The 18,907-nt window shown below is 43.4% G+C and overlaps 1 protein-coding gene across 12 annotated transcripts in view; it reads right to left on the bottom strand.

The window, feature by feature from the left end:
* znf536 (zinc finger protein 536) overlaps positions 1-14,313 on the bottom strand; it is a 189,252-nt gene extending 174,939 nt beyond the window's left edge. For 5 of the 12 annotated variants that reach the window (XR_008759248.1, XM_055920940.1, XM_055920954.1 and 2 more), the window contains exon 1: positions 13,186-13,813. The gene's annotated coding sequence lies outside the window, so the exon portion shown is untranslated. Of the gene's footprint in view, positions 1-13,185; positions 13,814-13,911 lie in introns of those variants that run through there. The other 7 variants (XM_055920943.1, XM_055920946.1, XM_055920952.1 and 4 more) reach the window with 5 other exon arrangements.
* Positions 14,314-18,907: the final 4,594 nt, after the last annotated feature.

The raw sequence follows: 18,907 nt of genomic DNA, 5'->3' as shown, positions 1-18,907 counted from the left end.
ATCACAGTTTGGCGGCCTTGGTTGTGTCCTGATATCCTGGGCGGGACACTAGGGCAAGTTATTACAGTTTAAAGGGAAAAAAAGAAAAGAAAAAAAGAACAAAATGTTTTTTTTTAAGTCTTAAGCCGGTCAGCTGCTCGCCACATGGTAGAAACAATAGGGACTGAAGTCACAATGAGTTCAGCGTTGGTTTCCTAATCACTTCTTTTATAAAGGACCCATCTCATTGGAGAGGGCCGTGTCACCGCAAGGGGACTGACCAGTTATCAGGGCAGACAGTGGGGCTTCACTAAAGGAAGGGCACACTAAACCTGACCCACGGAGATCTTGACCTTGACCCCTCCGATGTCTTGTTATTCGCCCAGCTTGGGTGAGATAGACCCGGTCAGTGTAGGACCTAGGCAATTGTAATGACAGACTGTGTTACTCTGGGATCAAAATAGCCCCGGCTCTCACCGAGTGCTGCATTAAAGTCTTCCACATTGCAAAATTGCAGACAGATGCAACTCAAGTACCTGCAAATAATCTGCCAAGACCAATTTCAAAAGGGAGATTTTAAAATATGTGGAAGTCATTAGGACGAGTATTATTTTTGCGAGGAGCAGGCAACCAGGAGGGGCTCCACAAGCAAATGTGTGCTGCTTTTATTTAAGAAGAAAGGCCCAATGTATTATTCCTCCATAAATGAAGATACATAACGTAGTATGACACAATTACAGGAAAAATATTGAAGTTTCAAAGGCAACAAAAGAATGTAAAAGGTCCTTTTTAGTTTCGCAACACAATCTTTCATCTTCTTTGAGACTTCTTTGTGGCTTTTCAGAGAAAATATGAAATAAGACCGAGAGATCTAACAGTGTTGTGTGTTAAAGGTAAAATTATGAAAAGCCTCTTTCTCCCAAAGAAGAAACATTTCTGAGGTCTAATTTGCAACTGCTGCTGTTGTTAGTTTTCAGTTGAAGAGAGGGTATCGGAAGTTCTAGGCTCCTCATTGTAGCTGTAAAGCACTGCAACACAGTATTCTCCAATTAAAGATGACTTCAGCACCATGCACTGCCAAAAACTTCATTAGAATGTACATCAAACTGACAACAAATACTATTCTGTGTGCAAGAAATGAACAAGGCGTCATCAAAATGCACATTCTCTCACATTTATTTCTTGTAGCAGATGACTCTTAATATCAAATACAATTTGATTACAAAGCGGTAAGTTTAGTGCTCTTAAGTGGGATATAGTGACAGTTTGATTCCCCCCCTCCCAAAAAAAAAGTTGTGAAATCGCTGTCCTTGAAACAATAAGCATTCAATCAAATCCTTCATGATTGTAACAGTAGGAAGCATTTTAAGGCTTTCCACCCACAACAAACATGCTTTGTTCTCCTGTTATGAGAGAGAGGGACACAATCAAGTGCGTGAGAACGCCGGGAATGCGGAATTTTCGAGCGATTCCTCTCCCTCTCCTCTCCCTTTTGGGTCGCCCATATTATTTGCTTCCTGTCTCGTTGTAGCTGGCAAAAGAAAATGCTGTAATTGAGCAGTACAGAACATGTGCCCTCCCTGCTCGAAGATGACAGATGGATTATAAAAACTTCAAAGCCAAGCATTTGGAGCACCAGGGGAGAGATGGTAGGTATTTGAACTATCATTCTTTACCCAGGAGACAATGGCTGCCTGACATTGTGTATACATCAAGGAATAGTGGAACCACACAGACGTAATCTCCCCCCTTATCCCTCCCTCTCTTACTGCTATATATTTAACATCCTGTTATGAGCAACTTTCAGCCAAGCACAAGAGCACACGTAAGAGAGGGGAGGGAGGCTTACACGTACAGGAGGTAGCAAAGAAAGAACTTGCTGTATTTTTGTATCAGTTAACCACATATTTTTTCGAATGTTGTTCAATTTGACTGTATGTTGCCATCAGTGTCTTGTCTTAATAATAACGAACACACAGAGGGCAGGGACGGTTTTAACCCACGCAAGGACATCATGATAAACAGGCCGGCAAGAATGTAAGCTACTGTAACCGAAGCGGTATAGTGGGTGGTGATTTCTAGAATCATCTTCTAAGCATGATTTAGGAAAACAGCCATCTGTTGGTCTTACTTAAGCACGGAGGCCACCTTTAATAATATAAGGACAAGATGTGAGTTGGCCATAGACGGAGGTGAACTGGAAAGACTTTAAGAGACACAGACACACAATCATAAGAGAGAGCTACAGAGAACTGATGCCATCTGCAATTGTCCCCTTCGTTCACACGCAAACACGCTCCTGAAACTCTTCAACAAACACATACCCACACACAGCCTCCACCCTTCTCTCTCTCTCTCTCTCTCTCTCTCTCTCTCTCTCTCTCTGTCTAACACGCACGCGCACACACACACACACACACACACGCACACACACACACAGCGGGTCATATGGAAGCTAATTACTGTTGACCTCCACAGTCACACCGTTTAACCCCAGTCCCTGGCATAGTGACCCTGTCTAAATTAGCCAGGCCTAACTCTGGAAACCAGACCTTCCTCAATCCCTCAAGTCCTACTCCGGTACTGGTCACACAAGGGATCCACCACGATACACGGTTTAGAGTTTAGATCCTCAAAGTCCCCCAGGTGGTGAACTCTTCCTTACGGAAATCCTATAGGTTCAGAGTAGTAACAGTCTCGAAAGACTGTCTTAGTCACATCCATATGAAGGTTAATTCACACAAATGTTAGTTTACTACAAACAGACATAGCTGTAGAAAATGTGCACTGAAAACACAGGGAGACGTCTGCGGAAGTCTGTCTGTCAGTCAATCGGGATTTTGTTGAGCGGTTAACATTGAGCCTCCAGTGCGCTGTGCTCTAACTATGGCTGCTGTCCTCTGACCTCCCGTGACCTGGATGTGACTCCCCGTTTGACCTTGGGGGGGGGGGGGGGTTCTCCACTCTCTAGCATCTGTCATTGGGCTCATTATGCAGCCCTCCCTCCATGCGGTCACCTTTTCAGCGTCCATCAGGATTTCCAATCTAATCCCTCTGGATCATCCCATCAATGCTAAGGGTGTTTATGTGTAATGGATTCCATCTACCCCCCCCCCCCCCCCAATCCTCCCACACCACCCCCTCCCTCTTGTCTTTTCAACTTAGCCCTTTATTCATTAAATCAGTCAGTCATTTCATTGCTTTTCCATCTACATGAATGGTGATGTTGTATGGTTGAAGTCATGTTTACTGTGTTCAGGTTCTGGAATATAATAATGGTAACATTTTATGACTGTTAAGGTCTTCTGACTCTTGGGCTGGTTTCGAAATAGTTACGCGTTCAAATTCTCTGGAGAATTAAACGAGACAACTCTTTGGGAAGGCAATCCATCACAAACGTGCTGCTTTGTTGACGTGTCCTAAATAAATACAGTGTGAAGGTATAATAAATACAATGGTATGCTCCTCTCTTTACGCTTCCTATTCCTCTTTCCTGACACCCGGCAGCATGGGTAAGCAGATGCACCGTTCCTCCCTCATCCTCATTACTAACTAACTACGCTGTTTGATTAAAAGCGTGTGAGAAAGAAAAGAAGAAAAAAAACAGGCCGAACCTCCATAATTAAGATCCCTTCACAGATTACCTCTGACAACAAAAGCGTGGAGAGCGACGCCGCCTGCAGCCGGGGAAATTGGATGAAAAAGAGAGTGTGGACGGGCCTGACCCCTCTCGGCTCCATGCTAGCACCGGCCTTGCCTGGATCAAACGTGCTCCCCAGTAGGAGAAGGACTCCCACCGGACACGATCCAGGGCCCGGGGGCTACAGTACGGATGCTACAGCTACATGACCCATATCAAAGTTCCTCAGGCATTGTACTATAGCTACAAAGCACGCACAAGCTTCAGCGTATCACACAAACATATACACACATTCCAACAGTGTGCACAACACTTTGGGTTCTGTCCTCATACCGACTGCTAAAGATACATACAATTGGAAACCACACAGACAAAATGAAATCCCACTGTGTCGCTATCATGAACGCAGAATGACTAACACCGATCCACATTACCGAAGCACCTTATAATCAGCCGGCTCTGAAAATGATAGCCAACGTCTGCTATTACCTAGCTACAGTACAGTAATTGTACTGTTACGGTTCATTCCAGATTTCATACATGTGATTCCCCATGTTGCCATACTCCAGCTAGTCTGGGCATCCACTCACTAACACGTTCCCTGTTAAGCACCCCGCCCCAAGGGGACCAAGAGCAGCTTCCCTCACCTGAGCCTTTCAACCTACGACCCGGTGGTCAGAGATCCATCTCCCTACCCGCCGCTCCACGCTGACGCCCATTATCCTGTGGGTCCTTTGCCTCCGCCTCAGAGCGGGAGGCCATTAATATAATCACAGGGATCTAGTGTGTGCTGGAGAGCCCCGAGGCTACAGCAATCAGAGAAAAGTGAGCGAGAGAAAGAGAGAGAAATAACTCCACCCAAATCTCCAGAAAACGTTCCCAATCCGACGGCGCTGAAACGGATGGGTCCAGAAAGTCATGATCGACACTGAGGGGGGGGGGGTTGCTGAAGTTAGTGTTTTAACAAGAGACCTCCCAAGACGGCGGGGTTGGGGAATAACACATGAATCTTCTCTACAACCTAGGCTGTGCCTGGTTGATCTAACGATGACTGGTCACAGAACCATCATCATGCAAATTTAAACAGAGGAGATATTTCATTGCACTAATGATGATCCCCCCCCCCCCCCCCACATGGAAAGCCTTTAACTATCAACACCAGGCAAGTTCACCACTCTAACAAGCACATCATCTGTGTGGTCATCATTAGCTTAATGTCCCAGATGATGAGGTGGCTAGATGGGGAAGACAGCGTGAAGAACTGTAGAAACTTGTGATTGGTCCTCACGCCAGGCCATTGGAGGTCTGTGGGTACAACCCAATCATTAGAAAGACAACACAAAGAATTGTCGGAAACCACCTGCCCACAGAGAGGCTAACGCATGAAGGGACCGGTTGTGAGGCCCCTTGTGCAGAGAGCAGGTCAGTGTGAGCTGAGCTTCAACTCAAAAATGAAAGTTGCTCCGTTCAACTTTGGAACCATGGTCGCTGGGCCACTCTTTTTAGAGGCCCATAGCGAGCGGATGACTAACCTCAAGGGTGAACTCTTTCCCACTCACTCTCTAAGCCCGCCATTGTGTTCTGTAACCATGGACATGGATATTTCTTCCAAAACAACTTGGTTTCTCTTGTGGAGCAAATTTTTGACAAAGTCCTTTGTTTATCACAAACTCCAGTGGAGGATGGGCCTGTGAGTGGAGCGAGGATAGTGTTGCCCACACTGACAGTCCTACTTACGAAAACAGGAGAAAGTCTACAAGACTCTGGCCCAGCACTTCCACTTAGCTTTCTCCCCATTACAACGATTGGTGTGAACGACATAACAAAGAGATGAAACAGCGAAGGGAGAGGAGAAAACAACGCCTCGCGATCAAAAAGAAAAAAGAAGAAGAAGAAAACAAAAAGACGGGAGGAGGGGAAAAAAAGGCTGATTTAGGGAAATCATCAGAAATTGCGGGAGATCTGTTAAGGGTTGGCTGCGGCAGGGGTACGAACACATCTTAACACTTAAAAGGGGTATAAAAGAAGCTACGTGCCAGGGGAATTCTCTCCAAAAGCCCTTTTATATTCACCTCGGTAATAACGCAGATAAATAAAGGCAAATTCCCCAAAGTAAAGACTATTTAGCTCACACCTTGAGCTGCAGTTTTTAAAGTGGTTCACACAGGACTGACAGCTCTCCCCACACATCGCCTGTTCTCCTGTTTTTAAACACCAGTTGGGAACTACTGATTGTGTGTGTGTGTGTGTGTGTGTGTGTGTGTGTGTGTGTGTGTGTGTGTGTGTGTGTGTGTGTGTGTGTGTGTGTGTGTGTGCGTGTGCGTGTGCGTGTGTGCGGTTGGATGGGTGGGTGTGCGTGCGTGCGCGAGCAGTCATAGGACCAAATTTAAGTCCAGCAGTCATAGGACAGAAAACCTTGTCTCTTTTTTAAAAAAAATGTAAGGCCTCCTTCGTGGAATGAGAGACGTTCCCAGAGCCTTCTAAAAGAGCCCTTCTTTGGTGACACTCGCAGCACACATTTTCTGGGGGGGAAGGAGTACCTCCCAGCTTTTGGACAAGCAGAGCATGTCATAAATATACAAATAAACGTATATTCAATACTTGCGAGAAGAAGGGGGAAAAAAGCCATCCTGCTCCCTCTTGTGGCACTGCTGACCAGAAGATGTGGCCAGCGAGCACCAGCCTTCACAAAAGAGCATGTGTTCAAAGCCGGGAATATGCTAATTTACCTTTAGGCCTACATATTTACTTTAGCATAAATGGAAAACCATAATATGGTATTAGTGCATCTCAGGGGGAAACGTGTGTTTTTAAAATGCAGACTAACGCTCTCAGTTTTAAGCGTTGTAAAAAGGCAGACGGCATATAACACGGCATCGAATGAATCTGTGTTAATAAAGTGTAATCCGCAAATAAAGAGCTACCTTGCAACCGTATTCCCTCACGCTCCTCAAATACGCCTCCGTAGAGTGCAACTGATAAATCAGCGGCTTATTCCAAGACAACGATTTGAAATGATAGACCAAAAATACAGCAGGCCTTCACATTGAAGTTTGATTGGGAGTTACAGTATATTTTGTGCGAGCTTACATTATACCTCTCTGTTTGACTCCAACTGGCCATTATTACAAATGTCCCCTAGCCTAATAGAGGTGTGCAGACAGGCCGACATTTGACTGACTTGTTATCAAGCCACATTTATCAACACTGCCATGGAGATCTCCAGGAAGCTTGTTCAAAAGCAGTCCAGAGACATGGCTAAGTACATCATCCCCTCCTCAGTCTCACTCTCTTTTTTCCCTCTCTTGCTCTCTCTCTCTCTCTCTCTCTCTGTCTCCCTCTCTGTATGCCCTCTCTCTCTCTCTCTCATCTTCACTCTCTCAGTCCATCTCTTCTCTCTCTCCTTTCACTCTCCCTCCTCCTCTCTCTCTTTCTCACTCTCTCACTCTCTCAGGTTAGGAGCCACTAATTCACAGGGCCTGATCCGTCTCCGAGTCTGGAGACGCCAATGCTATCATTATCAGCCAATTCAGCCAGCCGTTAAATGGTGGAATCAGGAGACATTTGCTCCCCTCCACTATCGCTGTGACATCATTACCGAGAGATTCAACAGCGGGAGCGACCGGTCCACGGGGGGGCAGGGAGACAATACAGAAACTCAGGCCCAGGCATCTCCTCAAGGAATTACACGGGAGGGGGGTCTGGGGGGGGGGGGGGGGGGGGGTGCTGAGGGTCTAATACAATACAGGTCCACCTGGGAGAACAAACTGCACCAGCCTGAAAGTCCCCCATGAGCACACTGGCAGCAGAGGAGGAGAGAGATAAAGAGAGAGAGATGGGGAGGGAAAGAGAGAAAGATGGTGGTGGGGGGGGGGTCTTCTGCACACTGTGGGTAAATGGCAGCTCAATGCTAGCTGATGCACTTGAGCCTATTTTTTTGTCCTCCACCTCTCTCTCTAGCTAGAATTTGCAGATACTCTCTCTCTCTCTCTCTCTCTCTCTCTCTCTCTCTCTCTCTCTCTCTCTCTCTCTCTCTCTATCTCTCTCTCTCCATGTGACAGAAAATAGCTAGAATTTTTTGATATATTCACAGATATTTTCTCTTTCTGTCTCTCTCTCTCTCTCTCTCTCCATGTGACGGTAAATAGCTAGAATTTTTAGATATATTCACAGATATTTTCTCTTTCTGTCTCCCTCTCTCTCTCTCTCTCTCTCGCATGACTCTGAAGGCAACCTGTAAACTGCTTTGACACACGATCCACTCTTATGTCTCTGGAGTAGAGGGAGCGTTTTGGCCCCCATCGCATGATGACACCTAGTCACCATTGGGTTGTTATACGTCCTGAACATTGGTGGCTGATTCACAACTCTTCCCCTCCAGGATACAAACCACTCATGCTATAGTGCTGCTGAATAGCTCCTCTTCTGCTGTGCTGTTAAAAAGACTGCACCCCGCCCCCCCCCCCCCCCTCCATTCACTTTTAAACGATAGGCCCTTCAAACGCAGGACACAAATAACATGTCATTATATATGACTCTCACGTTTATTTGAAAGTGGCACCAGTAGCTTTTGAACCTTCACCTTGTTGAAGTCCAGGAAAAATGACTCTGGAAGTTGAATTAACCAATTAAACATAATACCCTCTTAACCCACAAACAAGTTGGAGAACAGACAAGAACACACTGAATAGCGCACATGCGCGCACACACACGCACACACACACGCACACACACACACACACACACACACAGAATATAAACATGTTGAAAACATTCTCACTATATGTCTCCTATAGTGTATCACGCACATCAACAAACACACGAAAAACCACACAGAGACAGTGAAACACAGTGATTCTCACACATATGCAAGAGAGCAGAAGAAAAAAAGGACCTGGCTTTGAAACTCTCACAGCCCCCAGAAAGCAAAGACACTCAGCACTCCTAATATCTGACTGCTCCTGATTAGGAATTGTCAAAATATTTGCGACAGAGGAATTCCCGACAGCCGAGCGGCGCAGCTCCTCTACAAAAGACCCATCTTCCCTGTGTAACAAGTACACGAAATGAGTGTAGACATAGAACCTAAAATCCCCCAGGCTAAAGAAATCCAGCTATTGTAGTAATAACCCGCGAGACCTGGCTGGGAATGTACAGCATTCAGGGGCACTTCTCATCCTATTTGTAGCACAGCCACTGACGTGTGCGGTGCGCAGGTCACTCTCTTTCCAAAGCCCCCCCTTCTTCTAAAAAACCAAGTAGAACTTCTCCCAACAAATATTCACAGGGGTTTGCCTATCGTGTTTTTTTTCTCTCCTCTTTTTTAATTTTTTTTTTGTTCCACAAGGCAAGTTTCATTAAAGATCCAATTATGCAAATCAGGTCCTGAAGAGGCAGCTGAATATGCAGTATAATAGTGTACAGTAATAGTTCAACACAATATACGGCATCGGGGGCAGATTTACGAGGCAACATAACTGCTACGCCTCTGTCCTTTGGAGAAAACCTCTTGATCATAATTAAAGGTGCAGGGTCCTCTTACTTCTCTGCAACAAGCCATCTTTACCAGGGTACCCCTCTACATAGACCCAAAATGCACTAACTAGCGACCAGCAGGCCACAACCTATACCGAATCAGAGTACAAACATCATTGTAACCCACATAGAGCTGGAGAGATCTCATACTACAGATTTCCTTCAGTAACTGCCCCCCCCCCCCCCCCCCCCACCCAAACCCCCCAGTTTTGAATTCAACCCCCAGCAGCACTGCAGATATTTACCACTCTTTTAGGCATGCCGGGGAGAATGCTAAATAACACAATGCCATGCTTCAGAACCCGTGATTGATGGGCGGTTGCCTGTTTGTGTTAAGCTGCTGTCGGCAAAAATGACATGGCTGTAATGTTGTGCTCCTTTGCAGATCAAAAGGAAACAGTCTTGACACAATGTGCAGCACGTTTATAAATCCAAATGCTAATAAACTTCAAAAAATAGGCTTTAATGTTGCAAAACTGGCTGTTGACTGAGGTACTGTATAGAAAGGGGACATTTCAGGACGTATTCTAATATAGTATTTTGAATTTTTGATCAACATCACAGTTGAAAGGCTACTGTGGACATGTGTGATTAGATAGATCATTTAGACAAAGTCCAAGACCGAAGCACAAGCTGCTCATCTTTCCCAAGGCTGGGTAAACTAGTCCAACTTAACACATTCTATTATTGAGCGTAAACATCTAGATCCCCAGGTCCACGATCCATATAGATCTATCCCAAAACCTCCGGGAAGAGAAAGAGAGAGAGAGAGAGAGAGAGAGAGAGAGAGAGAGAGAGAGAGAGAGAGACAAAGACAAAGAAAGAGAAAATGTCTGTGAATATATCTACAAATTCGAGCTGTTTACTGTCACACATACACTTCAAGTTGATGCTCCTCCTTTTACCAGCCTAACTTTCTTTTTAGTCAGAGGCCTAACTCTTCCTTTGAGCTCTAGCACTGCAAACCTCTCGCTCTCCCTCTCCCTCATTCCCTCTTTCCAGACAGACAGACGCTCCTTCTGGTGGCACCCTGGCATGAGGCAATTGAGTCAAGCTCATCCGTCATCACCTCATCTGTCGGCCCAGTCCTTATTCTTACATCACACCGACGTCTATGATTACTATCCGCAAACAAACGTTGCACTTTCACATCCTTGTCGCTCTCATATCCATACACACACACACCTGTAAAACAATATATGCTGTATGACACACGTGACAAGAGAAGTGTGGAGAGCCACAGCCTACAGACGTAAAAACGGGACCTAAATTCACAAGCATGAGACGTGAACATCTCGTCTCTGTAGCACTCGTGTGTTCAAACACAGGGCTTCATGATATGTGTCAGAAGACATAGGGCCTATTAACCATCATCTCTCCAACGTGAACCTTCTAAATCAAGGTCACCATACTACAAGGCTCATCACAGCCTAGCCTATTTGTTATGTGTTATGCCCCCAGCTTGCCTTCCAGCCCGCTCCTGAAACAGCCCCTCCTGCCTGCCAAACTAGACTGGGGGGTGGGGGGGGGGGGGTGCACACAGCCACAGGGGTAAAGGCCTTAGCCTTTGGAGCCAAAGGGGATGGGGGCTCCACTGCACATATCAATTAATACCTAATCGCCAGGCCTCGCCTGCCATACCGTCCCACAAGAGACCCTGGCTACTGCCGTACATCTGGAAGACAATTTCGACCAATTAAAGGAGCCGAGAATCATTTAAGAGTGGGATGGTTGTTTGATCACGTCTCTGACTGCTCTCCTGCTCCGGGCTACAGTTGACTGGCTGCAGATTGACAGGTCCGGAGAGGAGCACTGATGCCATGCCCCATGCCATGTTCTCTCTCATCTTCTCATCCTCCTCTCTCTCTCTCTCTCTCCCTAAAGATGTGCGTCGCCGTAGCTTGTCATGGCCCACGGAACAACAGACACAGGTCAAATAGGATACGTTGCAATGCTGACCACTGACCAGGTTGGCGAACGAGTTGAAACACAGCACCTGTGATGCTTAGGAACGTGATTTCAATAAGAACAAAACATTGAGATTTAAAAATGGGATTAGGAATATAACACCACATTCACAATAGAGCATACACATGACCAACATGTTGAATCTGTGAAAGCAATTGTTTGAACTATGTGAAACGTGATGGCTTGTCATAACATTCATGGAATCCTTGCACAATTCATTATGATGATTATAATAATAATAGTAATAATAATGTAATAATAAAATACATTTTGTAGTAGACAGTCAACTACCATTCAAGTATCTCCAGGACAACACACACAGGAGCTGCAACTACATGCCAGTTAGTAAAGTCACACTTTCTCTTCCCTCATAACACCTCTCACAATTCATTGGCATTCTCCTAACTATCGGTAATTGCATGGAGGCTACTGTAGGGCCCCGATCTGTAATTAGTGCACTCCAGTGTGACTGTTGTCCATCGCTATTTCATCTCAATAAGAAAATAAAAAGAACTGACACAAAAAAAGGTTCACGCCCAGACACTGTTACAGACATAATATCCGCCTGGCAAATACCATTAAACAATGACAGTGGTTTACTCGGACTGTGCATCCCATTTGTTCATTTCCTTTGACAATGAATCTAAGGAATAAACATTTATCGCAAACTCAACTTTGCGGAAGATACAAAAAAAGTAAAACAATGTGATGGACATTGTGTAACGCTTATGTTACGGTTAAGGGGGTCATGTGTCTTCTCGGCCATTGTAGCCTAGGCTACTGTTTTAAATTGCTGCCTTCGAGCTGGGTTAATCTCAAACCTGGTTCATCTGTATTTACATGGGAGGATCGCTCCCTTCTACTCAAGGTGAAAGGATGCTCGGTTGGATGAGGGACACCTGCAGACAAGTCCTACCGGGGAGAGTTTGAAGCACTGGCAGTGCAACCGTAGCCTGTTTTTTATTCCACGAAATGATACATAATACTAAGGCACATTTAACATGTTGGGGTTATCAGAATGTCTGGGAATATATTTACCCGGACAGATTTGAGATTCGCAGCGCAAGAACGAAACATCTAAACCCACACCAACAATCTATATGCACTTTAAAGATATCATTTATATTTTGGAACATTTAAATTAGGCTACGTGCATTTCTCTATAGCTATGACGGTTATGGCATACGCTACCCGCTAGACTCGACCTCGTTCTTTTCATACAATTATTTGTCATGGGTCCCTTTTTTATTCGTTTCCGAATAGGTATAACTTTTACAAATGTGAATACATTTACCCAAGCAACTGCGTTTGAATCAGTCGTTCAAATCTGAATTTCTCCAGTGATATGTGTGTTGTCTACATAAAATGTTTTAAAGCGTGATATGACATTTACCCCTCAGTTGTTGAATGCCATCATAACGTTCCTCAAAGCATAATGCATGGCTGCTATTCATAAGAGGTCGATCACAGCACAAAATGGCAGGTCTCACCGGCTCTTCCATCTCACAAGTTTTGACACATGGCATGCAGCGGCTAACTTTGATCCTATTTCTCCAACAATATGCACTCAGGTTAGCTGAAATTCTAAGCAAAACCCCTAGGGATGTGATGAGAAAGTTTTCGAAGCAGATTGTATGAGGAACAGTTTATACTTCATTAAAAGTAGTCGCAAATATCCGCCTGTGCTATGCATGTCATGTGTCCAATACGTTTATGCACACTCCGGTGTCTATTTTAAACGTCTGGAATATACAACTTTTATATATGACTATTATGAAATCATTGAAATAAAAAAGAGAATAGTTGGTTTTGAGTCGCTGTTCAATGTCTTCCCATGCTTTCATTATGTAGACTAAATGTTTTCCACCCTGACAACCCCGCATGCTAACGTCACCGCTATGGATATTTAATTATACTGTATTTTTTGATCACGTAGAGAAACAGGCCCCATTGAGATGATACAATAAATATAAAATTTGTTCTAACTGACTTTCAAAAGCGAAACGTCTTCGAGTTACCATTCCGAACCCCCTAAACCCATGCGTAAGCTTCGCACTTCTTACCTTTAAATTTGGAGTAGCGCGAAGAAACTCCTGTCTGTAAACGATGCCTTGGTGAGAGATTGTGTTCATTGAATAATGAGGCATGTCCATATGATTGACTGGATCATTTTCTTTCGCTGAAGGGGGAAAAGTGCGCTTCGGACCTGTTACGATTGTCCAATGCAGAATTATCTATCTTACTGTTCCGCACGTATCCTGAGTAAAAAATTGCGTTTAATTTCATTCGGTCTGTTTTTTTTCCTAGGCCAAACGTGTTCATTGATACTAATCACTCAGCATCACAACATATTTCCATCTTTGAGCTTGGACTCTCCCTATCTGGTAGGTGAAATGCATTGTACCGTCAAAAAAGCAGTCCATTGTCGTCCGCCGCGTTATTCACAGCAACTAGATATAGGTCTTGCGGCATTCGGCATTGCTGGAGCTAAGAGCGTAACAGAAGATAAAATAACACCGTAAATAATAATAATCTCTAATCGTAGGCTACATTTCCCCCGTGTTGCGGTAAAAAAAAAAAGGATTCCCAACCTCGCAGCTTGTTTCTGACCTTGAGCTCCGGTAAACACTCTTATTAAAATCTGTCTATTCTCCTCAGAACCCATTGACTTTGTCATTCTTGTTACGTTGACACCGTGTATAATAGGCTTTGATACATGTAGTCCGGGACCATGCAGTGAACACATAACAACTGAACACATTTAATGTTGTAAAAGTACATGTCCTTACCTTTTCAGTTAACTATTTAAAGTATTTTTCTTCCCCCAAAAAAACTCCAGGGTAAATCGGTGTAGTCTGCGCGTCCTGAGCATCAGTCACAGCTCTAGTGCTTAAGAGAAGTAATCAGTGATAAAATGACGTTCATCTCACTGTAACCTTGTGGCGTATTTAATGTAAATAAGCCCGTTATGTTGCCAATCGCATGCATACAAACGCAAACTAGTCCGGAGGGAGGCTTTTTTTTTTCAGGTGCCCTGACGAAACAGGTTTATTCTAACAACATGCATGGGAGCGCTTTTTGAAGCCATGGGCTAGGAATTAAGCATATTTATTAGTAAATATGATATTTAAAACAACCAAGCTGTTCAACAAGGGCACTTCGTACCTCATTCAAACAGAAAGAGAAAAGTGAAATATTAAACGCGCTCACCCAACGGTTCCAAATAACCTGGGAAAATTATTTAAAGAGCTGTATACTTCGTCGAGGACTCTAAACTTTTGGGGGGTATAACTTTAGCGGTAGGACAGAGATGCACAGGCCGACCTTTCATTCTCCTAAATGTTCGCACAAAGATGGTTTGATATATTATGTTTCTATAGTGGGTGGAAGGAGCGGAATATAAAGCAATTATAGATTCAGTGTTCCGGCGTTGACAAAAGCAATTGCTTAAATATACTCTTTCTTATGGGATTATATAATGATTATGGTGTAATTATGGGAACGGTTTGGTAATAATAAGAAGTATCAAATACTACTATGAACGGTTGGTTTTCTATAATGTAAGGGCATGTGACTCTGGGACGATGATAAGAGCGAGAAAACGTGGAGAGGTCGACAAAAGAGGAGGACGGTGATGCGATGATGGTTCGGCCAAACGCAGACGGATTGATTATTCAAAATGTCCTCAAACCATGGGACACATCATCGCATTGATCGAGCAGATATCAAATCCTGTATATAACCAGACAGAAGTCCACACCGGACTCCCTGGTCGTATTTATACGGGGAGATAGAACAGCTGTGAGCGTATGGTCTCCCCTATCCACTTGTGCCAAGGCGGTGTGTGACTCAAGGATACTCACACGCAACTGCTCAGTGTGGTAGTATGACAGTGAACTAATGTGTTATGAGCACATGCCACTCCATCTGTGTATGACACTGATCTGGACGTTGGTATGTTACAGCTTGATTCAAGTGTGAGTGTAGGGCCTACAATGAGCCTAATTGGGGTGGATTATAACTCTATTGGATGTTGGACATCTTCTGATGTAAAATGTAACTTTAAATCAGAGTAAAAAGGGATAGCTAATAGTTATTGGTTTTATGGCTATACCGCTGTATGTTTATTTTTAACTACAATGTTTAATTGTGTTAGTCTACATTGTTATTACTTTTTCTTGTCTTTTATTTCTTCATTTATAGTGTTATCTTTTTTTCAGTGCAACATTAATAGATAATCCAGAAGCAAAGGTCCCGGATGCGCTTTCTTTTCCTTCCAGACAAAACATATATTTTTAAAAGATAGTCCACATACATTATTCACTATGCAAATCAGATTCTCATGCTACCCCTTAAACGGTTAGGAATTCAGCATGCATTTTCCAGTTTGATGTGTATGAAATTCTTTTTTTGAACAAATTCCCAAATAAAAGTTTGTCTCTAAAGAAATTAGCATAACTAACCCATCAATAATATCGCTATCTCTATGGGAATGATAGCGAGAGCAGTAGGGGTGTTCCTTTTCTCAATTCTTCATGGATCAACAGCGCGTTCTCGGTTTCTTTTGAACTTGTTATAGCAAGTCAAGTGATTCTTTATCGGTGACAGGCTTGACAATGCGACCGGGGATGTGAAAGCAGGTCAAAAGGAAGTTGCCATATGGATTTAAACATGCACATTTCTAACAATATAGCACGGGTATGTCCCATAAATATGCATTTAAATAATTGTGCATTACGATGCAGGGAATAACACATGAACATACAACATTAACTTCCTTGAACTAATAAACTATTCTCTTCACTTAAAATGCATGCCTATTGGCCTATTTTGTTTCTTTGTCTTTTTCTGTCCAATTCAGGCAACACAATTGTTCATGTTTAATTTGAGTTTTAAAAGACTTGAATTAATACAGTAGCCGATAGGAAATAGAATATAGGCCTGTATGCAAAATAGGACCAGCATTTCAAATCTAAAGGCAGACAGCCACAAACAAGTAAAGATTACAGTTAACTTTTACGGCACTATTCTACCTATATTGAGCAACAGGTGCTCCAGATGAAAAAGAGAGTCACAACAAGAGACCTCTTTAGGGCAATACACTTATTGACTGACATTCGTGATGATACTTTGTAAATGGACTTCTACCAAGCCTTTATTTCTATCATCACATTCCTTCAAGTAAAAACAAATCGATGAATATTCATGAAAAAGAATACACTGATAATTGACATTTCATTACTGCATGTCTCATGTAGAAGTTTCCGGTACTTCCCTGCCTCCTGTACGTGAACCACCTCCCAATAACTTTACTTGTATCTTTTACATATTGCAATAGGAGGATAGAGATTTGACAGAGTGAACAGATACTAAGAGTCAACAGCGCTGTCGACAGAGCTAGGGTTTGGGGGACCTGGGGTCAGGGAGGAGAGCACAGAGCAGGGTGTTGGACAGTCCTTCCAGGCCCATTAGACTCATGTTTCTGACTACCAGCTGAAGATGGCTCTGCTTATGGACTATATGCTTGGAAGGCATCCAAGAAAACATGCTTGAAAAACAGACTCGCCACTGTTCACTTCTCAACTAAACTGAGATGTTATTCCTTCAGTCTCCTCTCTGTGTACTCTTGGATGTGGCCCTGCTTGTAGTCATTTCAAATCCTCAGCTCAATTGCAAATTAGTACTATTAGTAACAGACAGAACAATTTTTGAACATTGACGCAACATGATAGCAATAAAGTGTGACCTACAGTAGCAATGTGCTCATGTTGCTGTGCATCCCATTTTATAAGGATGTGGTGTGTGTGTGTGTGTGTGTGTGTGTGTGCGTGCGTGCGTGCGTGTGTGTGTGTGTGTGTGTTTAAAACCAGTCTAAAACATAAAGTCTTGTCCAGTTCAGATATAAATGAAAACACACCAGAGTGGCTCATATGTAGAGAAAATACTTCTTTCCTCAAATTGAGTTTCTCAAAGTACAATTAATCTTTTCCAGGCCTTTGATGAAGAATTTTTTTCAAAGTAGCCAACTTTAATGAAAACGGAGTGAGCGCAATTTTAAGCAATTTGATTCTCTGAACCCTCTGTGACTGTAAACGTTCAAATGTAACTTAAAATTACACTTTCAAGTATGACATCCACTAAATGAGGAGCACCGTTATAAAAAAGAAACATTTCAATTGCCGTATTCATTTCGCAATCTCATCATTATTGGTTACATCAATCCCGTATGTGAAGCTTTTACATTTCGACAAACACACCACTGTTTTTTCCCCCCTTCAGACTGGGGTCGAGTGCACTACATGTTTGGCAGTTCTGATCATTAATGAGGCTTCGCACAAATACTGCAGAGACAAATATTTAGAGCTAAAGTCTGAGGTTTCATCATCCTCATATTGTGAGACTAGGGAAAACTGTATTCCTATATTCATCAGGATAAAGTGTATATACTGATCAAACTTGGCCCCTCTTGATGAGTTACTTAGTGCAGTGTGTTGCCTATGACCGATAACTGGACGGATGCTAATTTAAATCATCTGAATCAATGTCTCTACTGGAAGAAGAAGAAAAAAAATCTAAAATGAAAACATCTGACTCAAACTGATTAAGAACAATGTTCGGCATAAGGGATTTAATAATGATTACTGCATGCTTAAAATATCCCTCGTTTGATAGGTTCCATCATTCTCATATGTCTAAGTAAAATAAACTACAGTGTGTTAGGAGGAACCCTCGGACAACAAGACTAATGACAACACAGCCGACGGCACAGAAAGAAAGTGAAGGGGGAAAATTTCTTATGAGGAGTTACTGAACAAATCGGAAACACGGGTTGACAAGTAGGCCACTGCTTACGGACATTCCCTCTAAGTGACAAACAAGAATGATACATGACCCAAGCCTCAACCCGAATGGGAGTACGTGGCTGCCCATTTGTTGTTGAGTTGATAAGCTTATAGGCGATAACTTTACAGAGGGTGCCATTATCACACAGATTTAACCAGGCCCTACGTCCAGCTAACTCCCTCATACTCCAACTACTACTGTACTCTACCACTACTTCCTCCTGTCTTCTCACCTCTCAACCAAAGTCCATATTTATGGGACAGTGAGCCATCATATTTTACTATTACCTATCAATTGGTTTCTAATCGCAATAATGAGGCAGCTGCCGTTGGTGACGGAGGGCTAACTGCCTCCGTGGGAACATTAAGGAGCCTGGGTTATGCTGTGGGCCGTTAACTACCTACAGGCGCTCCTTAATGGCTCCAAATGACCTCCTCAGTGGCTATTAGCACATAATTAGAACCTGCAGACCATTGGTGACCTCCACCGGACACACGTGATGCCTCTTCTATAGCTCCTCTCCCCTAGCTTCAATCAAAGCTACTCCCCAGTGAGACCACTATCATTGAGCTTAAGTGGGTTGGCATTGGCAATCCAATAGTCATGTATTCAAACATATAGGCATGCCTATGAACACAATACATTTAGCTGGTCTGGTACAAAGTGTGTGATTGTAGGAAAACTAGAAAGAACGAAAGAAGATAAACAGGTATTAAACGTTCATCTTGAAAAAAGCTTCTCGCCTCAGAAAGAGTCCTTTATACACGTTCATCTCCTTTGGTACCGTTTCCATTCATCGGACACACACAGAGTACAGTGCCGAATAGTGCAAGGTGCTGCTACGCCACACAAGTCTCTCTGTCAGACCAACCTCTGTGTACACTTACCAATGGTTTCCAGTTACTGCGAACAAAAGAGAGTCTTAGTTGGTTCATGTCAGCT

The sequence above is a fragment of the Salvelinus fontinalis genome, chromosome 4 (genome assembly GCF_029448725.1).
Source record: "Salvelinus fontinalis isolate EN_2023a chromosome 4, ASM2944872v1, whole genome shotgun sequence".
NCBI classification, from domain to species: domain Eukaryota; kingdom Metazoa; phylum Chordata; class Actinopteri; order Salmoniformes; family Salmonidae; genus Salvelinus; species Salvelinus fontinalis.
This window is presented reverse-complemented; position numbering and strand designations above follow the sequence as displayed.